Source organism: Mercurialis annua, linkage group LG3 (assembly GCF_937616625.2).
Source record: "Mercurialis annua linkage group LG3, ddMerAnnu1.2, whole genome shotgun sequence".
Taxonomy (NCBI): Eukaryota; Viridiplantae; Streptophyta; class Magnoliopsida; order Malpighiales; family Euphorbiaceae; genus Mercurialis; species Mercurialis annua.
Window position 1 is genome coordinate 76149012 of NC_065572.1, and position 13833 is coordinate 76162844.

Sequence of the window (13833 nt, forward strand, 5' to 3'; positions counted from 1 at the left end):
TCGTGTATAAATTTAGTAAAAATATATCTATCATGTATATATTTAAATATATTTAAAAATATATCTATCGTGTATAAATTATGTATCAGTGATGTATCTATTAAGTACATTTAAAAAATATATCTATCATGTTTAATATTTTTTTATAAATACCACGTATAAATTATGTATCGAAAATGTATCACGTATGTATCCAAGATGCATTAAATATATATCGGAGATGTATCAAATATTTATCGAATATTTTGCACTTATACTCGTCTTTCTCATTTCTTCCACCTTGGGACTTTCAGTCAAATAATGAATACAAACTGATCAAATATATATAAAACAATAAATATAATAATATTAATTATAAGTTTTTTTAAATTTAAAAACGAACCAATTGAATTAGTTAGTTAATTCAATTAATGTATCAAATATGTATCTATAATGTATAAATTGTGTATCAGAGATGTATTAAAAATATATTCGAGTTACAATTAAATATAGTCGATTAGAATTAAATAAAATATGTATCGGAGATGTATCCATTTTTTAAAATATAATAACAAACCGATTGAATTATCGGTTGTTTTAATTAAATCGATAAAAAAATAAAAAAAAATGTCTGAACGATCTAAATTATATATCATAGATGTATCAAATATGTATCGGAGATGTATCAAATATGTATATAAATATGTATCGAAAATTTCACTACAGTTGTAAAAAAATAAGAATAAAAACGTAACATCGCCATTCTCATACTCACTAGCAAATTAAAGGTTATTTTCAACAAAAAAATTGAATTTTAACTAAAATTGGCTTAATAACTAAACAAACGTAATTCAACAAAAAAGTTTGGCTTAACTACAAGTTCAGTGCTCTTTTCTGCTTTATATTTCACTTCTTTATTTTTTATTTTTTAGGCTTAAAGACTTTTGCCAAAAGTTAGTACTGAATTACTAATACCCACTAAATCCTAAATATTTCATCTTTATAACTAAATTTATGATAAAAATGAAGAAAATCCCAAGAGAACCATCCAGATCTAACACTTTCTCTAACGCTGCCATGAAATTTTGCAACATCAATTTAAATCTCATAAAAATCCAAATAGTTTATAGGATCACATCTTTTGTCTTACTTTCAATCACTTTCTTTTACTGGATAAACACTTATCTTTTTTAAATGGGTGTCAACACCTCATCTCTTTTACAACACCCACAAATTCCATTTTAGATTCACCAAATTTCTGTTCATGGGTTCTTTTGGGTTAACGCCGCCGTTGGAGGAGAAACTGTCTCGCCGGATCTGCTGGTTGCTGCCACCAGTTTGGAGAGAAGAAGATGGCGGTTGCCAACGCCGGTCTGGAGAGAAAAGAGGTTGCCGCTGGTTTTGGGTCAGTGTTGCTGTCGTTGTTCGTGGTAGAGAAAAAGGCACGCGGGAAAAGAAGGTGATGAGATGGTATTGGTGAAATATTTTTATAAAATCTGGTATGAATGTAAAGATAACACACAAAATTGTATTGAGTGAAAAAAGCTCCCATATTATTGGTTTTTATGTTATTTTCTCTAGATTCTTTCATTTTTGTTATGGACATGACAATTAATCACATTAATTACTATTTTTTTGAAAATAGATTCATTACCTTTTAAATACTATCATTTTTAAAAAAATTAATAATTTAATTATTTTTTTCAAAGTCAATAATATAACTCCTCCCTATTTAAAACCATTTTTAAATACTATGATTTTTAATTTTTCAACCATTCACTAGATTTTTCTCACCTTTTTTAATATTTAAATAATTCCTTTTAGAACATGGTAACTGAATCATTCCTTTAATTAATGACATTGATTTTTTTTATAATTTTTGGTAATATTAACATAATTGACAACTATTTAAACCTTTCCATTTATGTTGTTTTAATCCATTTATATCAATAAATGACAAGAATAATAAACTTATTAGACTTTCCATTTTTCAATTATTTCTTAATAACATTCATTCTACCGTTTTTAGAGATTATAGAATATGAGAATTAACATTTATATTGACAATTAATTGTTTGTCATTCTTATTTGACAGTTTTCAAATGACTAACTATTGCTCTACCAGCCTATTTTTTCTATAAATTAACTACTAATTTAATTTTTCTCTCATTGTCCACCATCATGTATGTAGATTGAGTCATTAATTTTTTAATTCTTGCGATGCTAAGGTTTGCCTCTTGCAATTCTCTGTATTTCTTATTGTTTTAGTATTTGATCTAATATGAATTCCAATTGATTGAAGAGAGTAACCATAAAAGGATACTATGGACCTGTCATTGTTTAGAAACAGATAAAATATATCGAGAATCCTTTAAGCGAGTTCGAAAGTAAACACAATTTTGATTTGTCTAATGTCTTTTTCTTTTTTTAATTATTGGAAATTATATCGATTGCTTGAGATTGGTTGTTTTTGCTAGAATTAGATAAAGGAAATGAATAGAAGATGAGGAAATTATTCTATATTGTTTTTGGTAATATTATATTGTTGTAGTTAATAATAATTGATAATTTATTTGATGGGATTATCATTCATAATTTCTTAATATTTTTTTATTGCAGTCATGTGTTTGTCTTGTGGTGTATAATATAATTTTTACTGTTAAATTCATAATTTTGTGATTGTTTTCATTTGTTTATGGTTTGTTTGTTGAAAAATTGTTTGCAATCAATAATACTTTATTTTAAATTTAGCGATTTAATTATATAGTGTTCAATTAGCAAACAAATATGTAAATATGAAATTTGAAGTCTTATACATAGTTGATCCAACTATAAATTTACCCTAGAAAGTAATTATTTATAGAAATTGTCTTTTCTGGTGTAGTTGTGCAAATATTAGCGACTGATATAAAACTAGCTAGGTAACTATAATTCTATTTGTTCTTTAATTTAGTTTTTTAATAGCAAGTGTCAGTATAATTTTTAAATGGATATTTTAAAGGAGTTTTTTCTGGGTAATTTGAACTTTTTTGAGAGAAACGGAGATGAAGAACTGGGCGCTGGATGTGCACATATAATAACCTAAATTTTTGAGGTATTACGTATAGTGCCACGAGACATAATCGTAAAGATTAAGAACGAAAATATCGGATTAGGATTGGATAATAAGGACTTAGACCGAAGCGGGTCTATTGGAATTATCGTAGAATAATAATTTAAATGGAAAATTATTATACGATAAATTGGATTTAATCGAGATAAAAAGGAAATAAAATAAAATAAGTTGGAAAGGCAGAGCTAATAATATACACGTCAAGGTCCGTGAAATATTATTAATAAATGATCGTCAAAATTCCGTAAGTATACGAAATCGTTTTAGAAGATAGTTTGATGATTAGTTAAGAATAAGGGTTAAAGTGCAAATTAGCCACTTTAAGGACTAAAGTGGACTTTTAACCACAAACTTTCGGAGAAAATTGTGTTTTACTCTATTTTCTCAATATAAGAAAATAATATCGATAAAGTTGTTATCAATAGTCAATAAAATGAAGATTGGACGAAAAAGTGCAAGTTAGCTCAAAATGGAAATTTGAGCGTTTTTGGCCAAAATTGCCAAAATAAATTTTTGGAAAGTGATACTATAAGATACGAGACTAATATTATTTATTTGGAAGTAAATAATGTGAAATTAATCGGACCTAAAAGGTTTCGTGTTCGGTGGACTAAATTGGACGAAAGACAAGTTAGAAAGTGAAGAGAAAGGAGGTGGCAACTTCAAGGACCAAAAGAGATACTTTGCCAATAATATAAATATCAAGTTCATATGATTTTAGATCAGAATAGAAGTCATTTCCAGCAAAGTAAACTCTTGAAGATCATCATCTTCATCCTAGGGCTTGCAAAAATTTCAAAATCTTGCCAAAGTTTCGTTTTTGATCCGATTTAAGCAATTCTTGCGGCAACGGAACGGGAAAAACGATACCTACTGATTCATGGCTTCAAATAAAGGTAAGGATGAGTATTTCCAGTGAGAGTTTTCTGGTGTTAAGGGCTGTTCATGATTGATAATTAGCAAGTGATGGATTTTGATGCAAAAATCTTAAAAATCTTGTAGGTTCTTCGTTTGATATCGGAATTGGACGATTCTTACGGCAACGGAACAAGCGGGGAATTATATACTTATCCAGATCATCATTTCAGGGTAAGGAACTCATTCTCTAAGTTAGGGTTTGAGGTATTGATTTCGGTTTTAATGAGAAATGATGTTGTTATGATTGTTTATGGATGAAATTTTGACATGAATAAGGACTTAGGGTTTCAACCATTATGTTAGGTTTATGGTATGAGATGAGTTGATGGTTTTAAGGTTTGAAATTAAGAGTGATTAGAGCTGAATTGTAGTTGGTTTTGATAGATAGTGTTGAATGAAAATGAATTGATGATTCAACCAAAGTGTGCAACTCATGTCTAAATGAAATTGAGCTATGCTATGCCAATGGATTGTGTATGTTCGGATGTGTGCAAGGGGCTGCATGTGTTGCTGATAGAAGCATGTAATCGATAGATTTTATAGGTCTCGATGCGTAATGAGTTACGTAAACTAAGTTGACGTTTTGCAGAAAACTGTTCTGCAGAACAATCATGTTACGAGGGCTATATCTGGAGTTTTATAACTCCAAATCGAGTTCTGTTTGATTGTACAGAAACTTGAATGTGTCCTCTACAAATGTTTACCTTTGCGTTTTTCCTGATTCTGCCTCTAACATAGTCATATGAGGCAGAACAGTTTGTTACGCAGAGCAGTTCTGCAGTTTTAGGACATCACTATGTAATAACTTAGGAGCTAGATTCAGACACCTTCGGGTGCTAGTTTTAGTTCGAGACCTAAATGAATATTGTAGAAGACATTTCAAACTATAGGAATGTCAATTTTGTTTAGAGGTCGGACTATTTTAAGTATACGTTTTTAATAGCCGAAGTTGGCTAGAAATCCAACTTTATAATTAAAGTAGTTATAGCTTGAATATTATTAATTCATGCTATTATCATAATTGCGTAGACCTGACGACGCGAATACCGATGAGGCGCGGAATTTATGGATCGAGATTAACGTTTTGCTGGATTAGAGTAAATGGATAAACAAGTGGTGAGTACACTTTAAATTATTCGTCAATATTCATAAAGCCGCGTATTTTCATACGAAAGGCTATATGAGTATTTATATATTTGAAATGTATGATTTAAAATGTATTATGTATGTATGTTTTGAAAACAATTGCTTATGAATTATGTTGTTTTAAATAATAACATGGTTATATGAACAGATCACGAATGTTAAAGTACCGGGGGAAGGGTAAAACAATATAATACGAAGTCAAATATCAAATAATATACGAGAAAAGTATAGTACATTCCTATATGTACTATTATTCATATACTTATAATGAAATATAGTACGTTCCTATACGTAATTTTAATTATAATGAATACCCTATTGTGCGTGTGTTATAAATGTATGCTCTTAGGTTGTATTGTGCATGTCATGGTCCACAAAAGATAAAAAAAATACCCAACATAAATCATCGAAATGATAAATACATGAGATAAGAAAAGTGTACTCTGACATATTCAATAATAAGAACTGAGATATAAGGTGGAACTCGGTAGAATTATCCCGGGACCTGTATCTCATCCATTCTCGATGATAGTCCTCGGAACTCATACGAAATAAAAAAATAAGTGCGATACATCGAGAATCAATACGAAACAAGATCGAGACATAACGTGAACAAACACTCCTATTAAATGTCAATAGGAATTATATGAATCGACAGTTAAGTTCAAAAGACTTGCATGGTGCAGAGTCCGAATGCAGACACGAAGGTAACTCGGTTGAACTATCTCGGGACCTGTGTCCGGTGAGTAACTCGGTTGAACTATCTCGGGACTCACAACTTGGGATTAAGTAGTGGCATGAGTAACTCGGTTGAATTATCTCGGGATTGTGCCACATGATTGAAGGTAACTCGGTTGAACTATCTCGGGACCCAGCCATAAGGATCAAGTCACAAGAGACTTGCCAGTGATTTAATTCGATTTAGAATCATGATGATATAACCTAAGATTTAAGATTCGATCAAAAATTATTGCAACAAAACAAGAAAGAAAAATATCAATACCATAATAAGAAATCAAAAATGTCAAATACGTATAAACTATAAGTTTATGAAATAAACAAAGAGTTATGAAGGAAAGTAAACAGGGTATGCAATATGATTTCAAATGAGTATTTTCTATATATAAAATGGATTTTCAACGGTTTTAACCCTTTATGTGATATTGCTTGTAATTTGGTGAACTCACTCAGTTTTATACTGGCCCCGTTGCTCCTCCCATTTTTCAGAGATAGTATGATATGATTTGAAGAGTCAAGCTTCTGAAATTTTAATTCTCGGAAGTCATTTGCACAAGAAGTAAAAGAAGGTTTTCATTCTAGCGGTCCGCAGTAGTCTAGATGTTTTGTCTATGTATTTGTATAACGCATTTTAACTCTGATGCTTTTGTAAAATGGGGTCACATGTATTTTGATATGTTAAATATGATTTGATTTGCGAAAAATTTACAAGTTTTTAGGCTTGCTACGGATTTCGGAGCTACCACTTCCATTCCCTAGCGCCGGTCGCGACTCATAAATTTGGGTCGTGACAGCACAGCTCAATATGTTCATCCCAGTCGTGAACTGAAAAGAAAAATACATAAGGTCAAGTCACATGCATTCTCCGCAAAATATTTATATTAGTAATATTTTTATTATAAAAAATGTAAAATTTGATATTTAATATATAATTGTATAAAATATTTATAAAGCGGATTTTTTTAACTGACATTCTGCTCTTTTAAAAGTATACTCATAATTTTATTTCTTTATTTGATATAGTTATTACTTATGATAATATGCCAATAATCTCTAAATAAATGTTAATAAACAATTAAGCCATTCCATTTACATTTTGGTGATTTGATTTAGCAAAAAACTCAAATAATTTATTTTAAATTTTGTGTAATTTATTTTTAAAAACATCGTCAATAACTTATTTCTTTCTTTGATAATATATTAGCATTTCCATTTAAATTTTGGGAATTTTAAAACATACTAATGACTTCTTTCCTTCTTTGATTATATTTTTTTGTTTCCTAATTTTTTTGTATAGAAATCAGTTTTTAAGCCCCAATTATGGGGTAAGGTAACAATAAATAACCACATCAATAAAAATATTATTAACAAAAAAATTAGGAATCTCTTAGTGCTTTTAAAGTGAATGGTTTTAAAATTTACTTTCATAGTTTGTGGTTTGGATTGAATGGCTAACAATTATTATAAATTATTATCTTAATATTTTTACATGACCTAATATTACAATTAGCAGATGAAATAGTTATTAGCAAAATATTTTAACACAATAATTAAACAATAAAAACTTTTAAATTTCATGTTTTAAATTTGCAATGATAAAACAGCTAATTTTCAATAAATAAACACAAATGTTATGTTCTTATGTTTCTTACAATTTTAGATGTTTTAAATTTTTTTGAAGTTGTGATGCCTAATATTTATACTATATGTTTATCATAAAGTGGTATTACATTGTACATAAAATTTTATTTTTAGCATATCAATATGAAAACTTAATAAATAAATAAATAATACATTAAAAGTAAAAATAAATTACAATTATTAATATTTAATATATATTATTACTATTTATAAACATAAAATAAAATAAAAAGTAAATATTAGAGAATTAACTACATTATTGTTATTAATATAATTATTATTATTTATAAAAATAAAATAAATTAAAAAGCTAATATTAGAGAACCTATTGGAGCATGGCATATAAAAAAATAATTTCTTTAAATTAGAATTTTAATATGCATAATTAGAATTTAAGAACTACTACTATATTTTCAATTTAATCACAACTTTACATTTTCTATAACTTTTTTATACTACATAAATTATTACTTTTTGTATCTTATTGATAACTATATGTATCTTACATTTGTGTGCGAACTAATAAAAGTTAAGGATCAATTATTGCAAAAAAAAAAATCAATTACTATTTTAGTTTATTTGGTAAGTTAACAATGACTAAGATAACAATGCCAATATTAAATTGATAATAAAAATGTTAAAAAATACACTTATTTTTATTTTTTAATTCTCACAATAATTTTAATATTTTTAATAATGTTTTGCTATAGAAAAAGACAATCAATCACATTAAATGGGAATCAAATCAAGTTTGATTAATTTTTCTATGGTAATAATATCAAAAATAAAAATAAGATGCTATTAACAAAAATGTCTAATAAAAAAATGTATTTATGATAAGTTAACAGTTATTAAGGTAACAATTCCAATATTAAATTGCTAACAAAAATATTAAAAAATGGTTTCTAATTTTATATGGAGAGATTTAAAAAGTTATCTCCATGGTTTGTGATTTAAATTAAATAGCTAATAAATATATTACATATATTAAATTTTGATAACAATTTAGAATTAAAGCAATCATTAATTTATTGTGGACAAAACACCTACTAAGTCCATTATGTTTAAAGTGACCTTTCATTTGGGTCAATCCAAATCAAATTACTTATCAAAATTTGAAATTTATATATCAGTTACAAAATTTAATACATTCATTATTTCACATCCTATATATTTCTAGCGAACACCCCACCCCACTAAACCAATTAGTTTGCAATAGCAAAAAACAAATATGATGTTGATTGTGAGAGTTTTGAATCTCATCCAGGAAGGGCCTCTGGAGGGAGCTGGCAACCAACTACCAGTGCCTCCGGCAGTGGACACTGTCCCAGCATTAGGGTTTTTGGAAGATGTGAAAGTTCCAACTATGGGTAGAAAGCTTCCATGCTCAATGACAACTCCCCCGTCTGTTCGGAGGCAGCAACCGGGACGTGCCAGGGTCAAAGCAGTTGCAAGACAGCGGCAACATCAATCTCCTCAGGTCATTCAAGGGCCTCCTCTTCAACCACAACCAGCGGTAGGTGAGACGGAGGAGGTTACTGGAGGTAATTGTAAAAGCAGTAGGGAGAAAGACCAGGCTATGACTTCCAAGAAACGGTGTGTTACCCAAAAATCCAAAATGGCGGAGAGTACCAGCCTCAAGGGTACTCCAAAAGGAAATATGAAGCTTTTGCTGTGGAACTGTCAAGATATGGGGAACCCCCTGACCACCCACCATCTGAAAAGGATGTGTAAATCCTATTCCCCGAAGGTCGTTTTTCTCTCCGAAACGAAAAAAAAATCTATCAAGGTCCAGTCTTATCTTAGGAAAGCAGGTTTTAGGAACTTTGTTTCAGTAGAATCAGTCGGTAGTTCGGGCGGTTTAGCGCTTGCTTGGCAAGCGGATTGTATTGTCTCTGTTATTGCTCAACATAATTTTTTTTCATTGTACTGTTGTTAACAGTGAAGATAATGAAATATGGAATTTCGTTGGGGTGTATCTCGATGTGTCTTGTGTAACTCGCTTACAACAGTTTGCTTTCCTACATAACTGTGTCACTTCCTTAACCGGACTAATCATAATGGGAGGAGACTTCAATTGTGTGGGTACGAATGAAGAGAAACAAGGGGGTATGCTGTATAGTATCAGAAGAATGGAAGAGCTTAATGAATTTTTCCTTAATGCAAATTTGATAGACTTGGGCTGTACTGGTCACCCATTCACGTGGAATAATCGACGGGTAGGTAACGCCAATATCCAGATGCGACTCGACAGAGTGGTTGCTTCCATGGATTGACTTAATGCTTACCCAAGTGGATTTGTTGCGCACCTGGACGAGCTAGGGTATGATCACAGGCCAATGCTCCTTGACTCTTCCCCTAAGAAGCAACACAGACGGGGTGCATTTTCTTTTGACCAACGATGGGCCAATAATCAGGAGGCAGTCTTTATTGTGCAGGAGAGCTGGGTGGAGGAAGGGCTATGTCCGACGATGGAAGCAGGGCAGTCTAGTTTGGACGATGTTCATCGCAAAATTAAGGCATGTCGTTTTGGGCTGTCCAGATGGGAAAAATCTCAGAAATTGAATGCGAATCAGAACATTAAAGAACTCAATGCAGAGCTGATCAGCCTGCACCAAGGGGGCTTCTGCCCAAAATTCGGGCAAGATAAAGGAAGCGGAGGAATCTTTAACGAGAGAAATTGTCAGGGAGGAGCAATATTGGCACCAAAAGGCTAGAGTCAATTGTTTGAAGTGGGGAGATGGAAACACCGCCTTTTTCCATTCAAAGGTTATCCAACGACGACGAAAGAACAATATAGCGCAACTCAGGAACAACACATGGCAGTTATGTAGAGAGCAGGATCAAATTGTGAATATTTCTCTAGATTACTTTAGAGATATTTACACTACAACAAATCCTACGGGGATTAATGAAGCAACTAGTGGTATTCTTAATCGGGTAACGCCTAGAATGAACACCTCCCTTACAAGACCATTCTCAGATGCTCAAATAAGGAAGGTAGCCTTCGAAATACATCCAAACAAGGCGCCGGGGCAAGATGGGATGACAGGGTTGTTCTTTCAATCTCATTGGAACACCATTAAGGATGACATATGCAAGGCAGTAAGGGAGTTTTTTGATGGTAGTAGGCTTCCAAGGGGTCTGAACCACACAACGATTACCTTAATCCCGAAGATTAACACTCCGACCTCTATGTCCGATTTGAGACCCATTAGTCTTTGCCCGGTATTCTACAAAATAATCTCCCGTATTTTGACCAATAGACTGCAACCCTTTATGGCATCGATTATCAGCGAAAATCAAAGCGCATTTGTTAAGGGGGGAAACATTTCCAGACAACATTCTTCTTGCACACGAATTAACTCATCACTTAAAAACAAGGAAAGGTGTTTCGAAGTTCGAATTGGCCCTTAAATTAGATATGAGTAAAGCTTACGAAAGGATCGAGTGGAATTTTGTTAAACGAGTGATGCAGAAGATGGGTTTTCATTATCGTTGGAACAAATGGATTATGTGTTGTATTTCGACAATTTCTTACTCACTAAAGTTTAATGGGAATTCTCATGGGTTCATCAAGCCGTCTAGAGGTCTTCACCAAGGAGACCCGCTGTCTCTCTTTCTTTTTTTGCTGTGCGCAGAGAGTTTCTCCTCCCTTCTGTCAACTGCCGAATCGCGAAATCAGATTACCGGCATCCAGATTGCTAGGCACAGCCCTACGATTTCACATTTGCTTTTCGCGGACGATTCACTTTTGTTTTTCCAAGCGAACTGTGCTCAAGCTGAGTGTATTAAAGACATCCTCCAGGTTTACTGTACTGCATCGGGACAACAAATTAACGTTGATAAATCTTCAATAATGTTTGGCAGAAATACTCCTATGGCGGTGAGAGGACAAGTTGCAGCGATTTTACGTGTGAGGAATAGTGGTGGGGAGGATAAGTATTTGGGTCTTCCGGCTCTCATCAATAAGTCGAAGAGAGAAACCTTTAGTGAAATCTGCTTAAAGGTGCGACGCAAGGTAGCGGGATGGCAAGGTAATCTGCTGTCTTACGGAGGTAGGGAGGTTTTAATTAAAAGCGTCGCGCTAGCTGTCCTGGTACTCTCCATGTCGTGCTTCCTCCTCCCAAAATCAGTCCATAAAGAAATCAATAAAGTCATCGCCAATTTCTGGTGGGGGCAAAGAAAATCTGAACGGAAGCTTCACTGGATCTCGTGGAATCCATGTGTATGCCCAAAAGTGAATGAGGTATGGGCTTTTGAGATTTAGAACAATTCAACTTAGCGCTCCTAGCGAAACAAAGGTGGAGACTTCTATCGCAGCCGGAATCTCTCGTTTCAAGAGTTATGCGTGGTAAATACTTCCCTCATAACTCGTTCCTTGAGGCGACCGCTCATTCCAATGCATCTTGGGCCTGGAAAAGCATTCTGCAGGGGAGGAAAGTTCTGAATTATGGAATCAGATGGCAAGTCAGAACAGGCAAAAACATCAACATTAGTGAGGATCCGTGGGTACCGGTCAACCCGGAGTTCAAGGTGAGTACGAACACGGCTGTTCCTCAGCACATTACACAGTCTCTGATCTAGTGATAGAAGCTACAAACTCTTGGAACATTGATTTGGTTAGAGGAACCTTTAATCAAATAGAAGCCGAATCTATCTTGAGTCTACCTCTGAGCACGACGGGACAAGAGGAGAAGTTGGTTTGGCACTTCAATAAAAATGGAGGGTTTAATGTGGGGTCAGCCTACCATGTAGCACATTCAAGAGCCCTTTTAACAAGAAGGAATGAGGGTATCCGCAGGTACACAAAGGAAATTGCTTGGAAAGATATTTGGCGACTGCAGTTAACGCCAAACCTGAAAACCTTCATATGGAAGGCTTTGAACGATGGTTTACCAACAAACTACAATAGCCACAAGAGAATCCAGGTTAGAGAGAAACTCTGCCCTCGTTGCAACACGGAAGAAACCCTGCTACACCTGTTCTTTAACTGCCCTTTTGCTGAATCTGTGTGGATTGGAACGAACTTGGGAATCCTGGACGTTATCCAGGATCAGGACTGCCTTCCGGGTGTTTGGGTTGCGCTGGATCAGTCCCAGCAATCTGTACCGTCGAAATTGGAATTGTTGTCGAAGGTGGTGTGGACTATGTGGTCCTTATGGCGATCCCGTAACGGTTTCATTTTCAGAAATGAGTTTGACGAACCCAGCAATGTTATTTCAGCATCGGTAAATCTTCAGACGGAAGCCAAACGAGCAGAATTGAGTCTTCAGCTACCGAGGAGCGAGCATCCTCATGAGAATCAAGTTACAGCTACAGCTTCGGCAGATTGGACCCCTCCTCCTTTTAACTGTCTCAAAATTAATTTTGACAGGGCTTTCAAGTCGGAACTTTCAACAGGGGTGGGTGCATGTGTAGTCAGAGACCATATGGGGAAAGTAATCCATACTCTCTCGAATAAGTACCAGAATGTCACCTCACCAGCTCTTGTGGAGGCAATGGCCATGGGAGATACTATTCGGCTAGCCAATCAGCTTAGACTACCTGAGGTAATTTTTGAAGGGGACGCGAAGGGTATTGTGGAAGCCATGTCTTTGGGAACGAAGGTTGACTCTTCTTGTGAAGTTGTTATTGAGGATTGCAGAGCCATGTTGGCTAATTCTTGACCTCATTCGTTTCAGTTTGTTAGACGTGCATATAATTGGGTGGCGAATATGTTAGCCAAAAAAGCCCTTAGAGATTTTAACTTTTGTTGTAATTCACTAGCACAAATGGTGTGGCTAGTAAGAGTGAGCACGGTTCAGGGGAATCCGGGGATTGACAAATCTCCGGAACCAAACCAAAAGTCGGGGATATCGAAAATTGGATCTCCGGATCCGTACCAATAATCGGTTCGGTTCGATTCGGAGATTTTATTTTTCGGTACAGTTCGGTACGGGAATTCGGTTCTAATGGTTCGGTACGGATATCACTAGAACCATAGATATTGTTTTATTTAAAATATGATCTCTATTATATTATAATATATTATTTTAAATTTTAAAATTAATTAGCTACTCATTCATTCTTTTTTATATTTTCAACTATCACAAATAAATAATCATCAATAAAATAAAAGGACACAACATATATATTATCGTTCGATTTAATATTAAATTTTTGATTATTTAATAAGGATATTTTTATCTATTCTCAAGTCTAAACTATATTATTTTTGATAAAACTATGTAATTTCGTCAATAATAGAAAACAATGAATATGTAAATTGTTCATATCATTTTTTTTTAAATTTTTTA

The 13833-nt window shown here is 33.2% G+C and overlaps 1 long non-coding RNA gene across 2 annotated transcripts; it reads left to right on the forward strand.

Annotated features, from left to right (window-relative positions):
• Positions 1–3805: 3805 nt before the first annotated feature.
• On the forward strand, positions 3806–6605 carry LOC126674548 (uncharacterized). 2 transcript variants are annotated; one of them, XR_007639558.2, is made up of 4 exons: positions 3806–3987; positions 4094–4180; positions 5039–5125; positions 6383–6605. It is a non-coding gene; the product is annotated as an uncharacterized LOC126674548 (long non-coding RNA). The 2 variants fall into 2 exon arrangements; XR_008790430.1 differs by lacking the exon at positions 6383–6605 and having other exon boundaries at positions 5039–5286.
• Positions 6606–13833: the final 7228 nt, after the last annotated feature.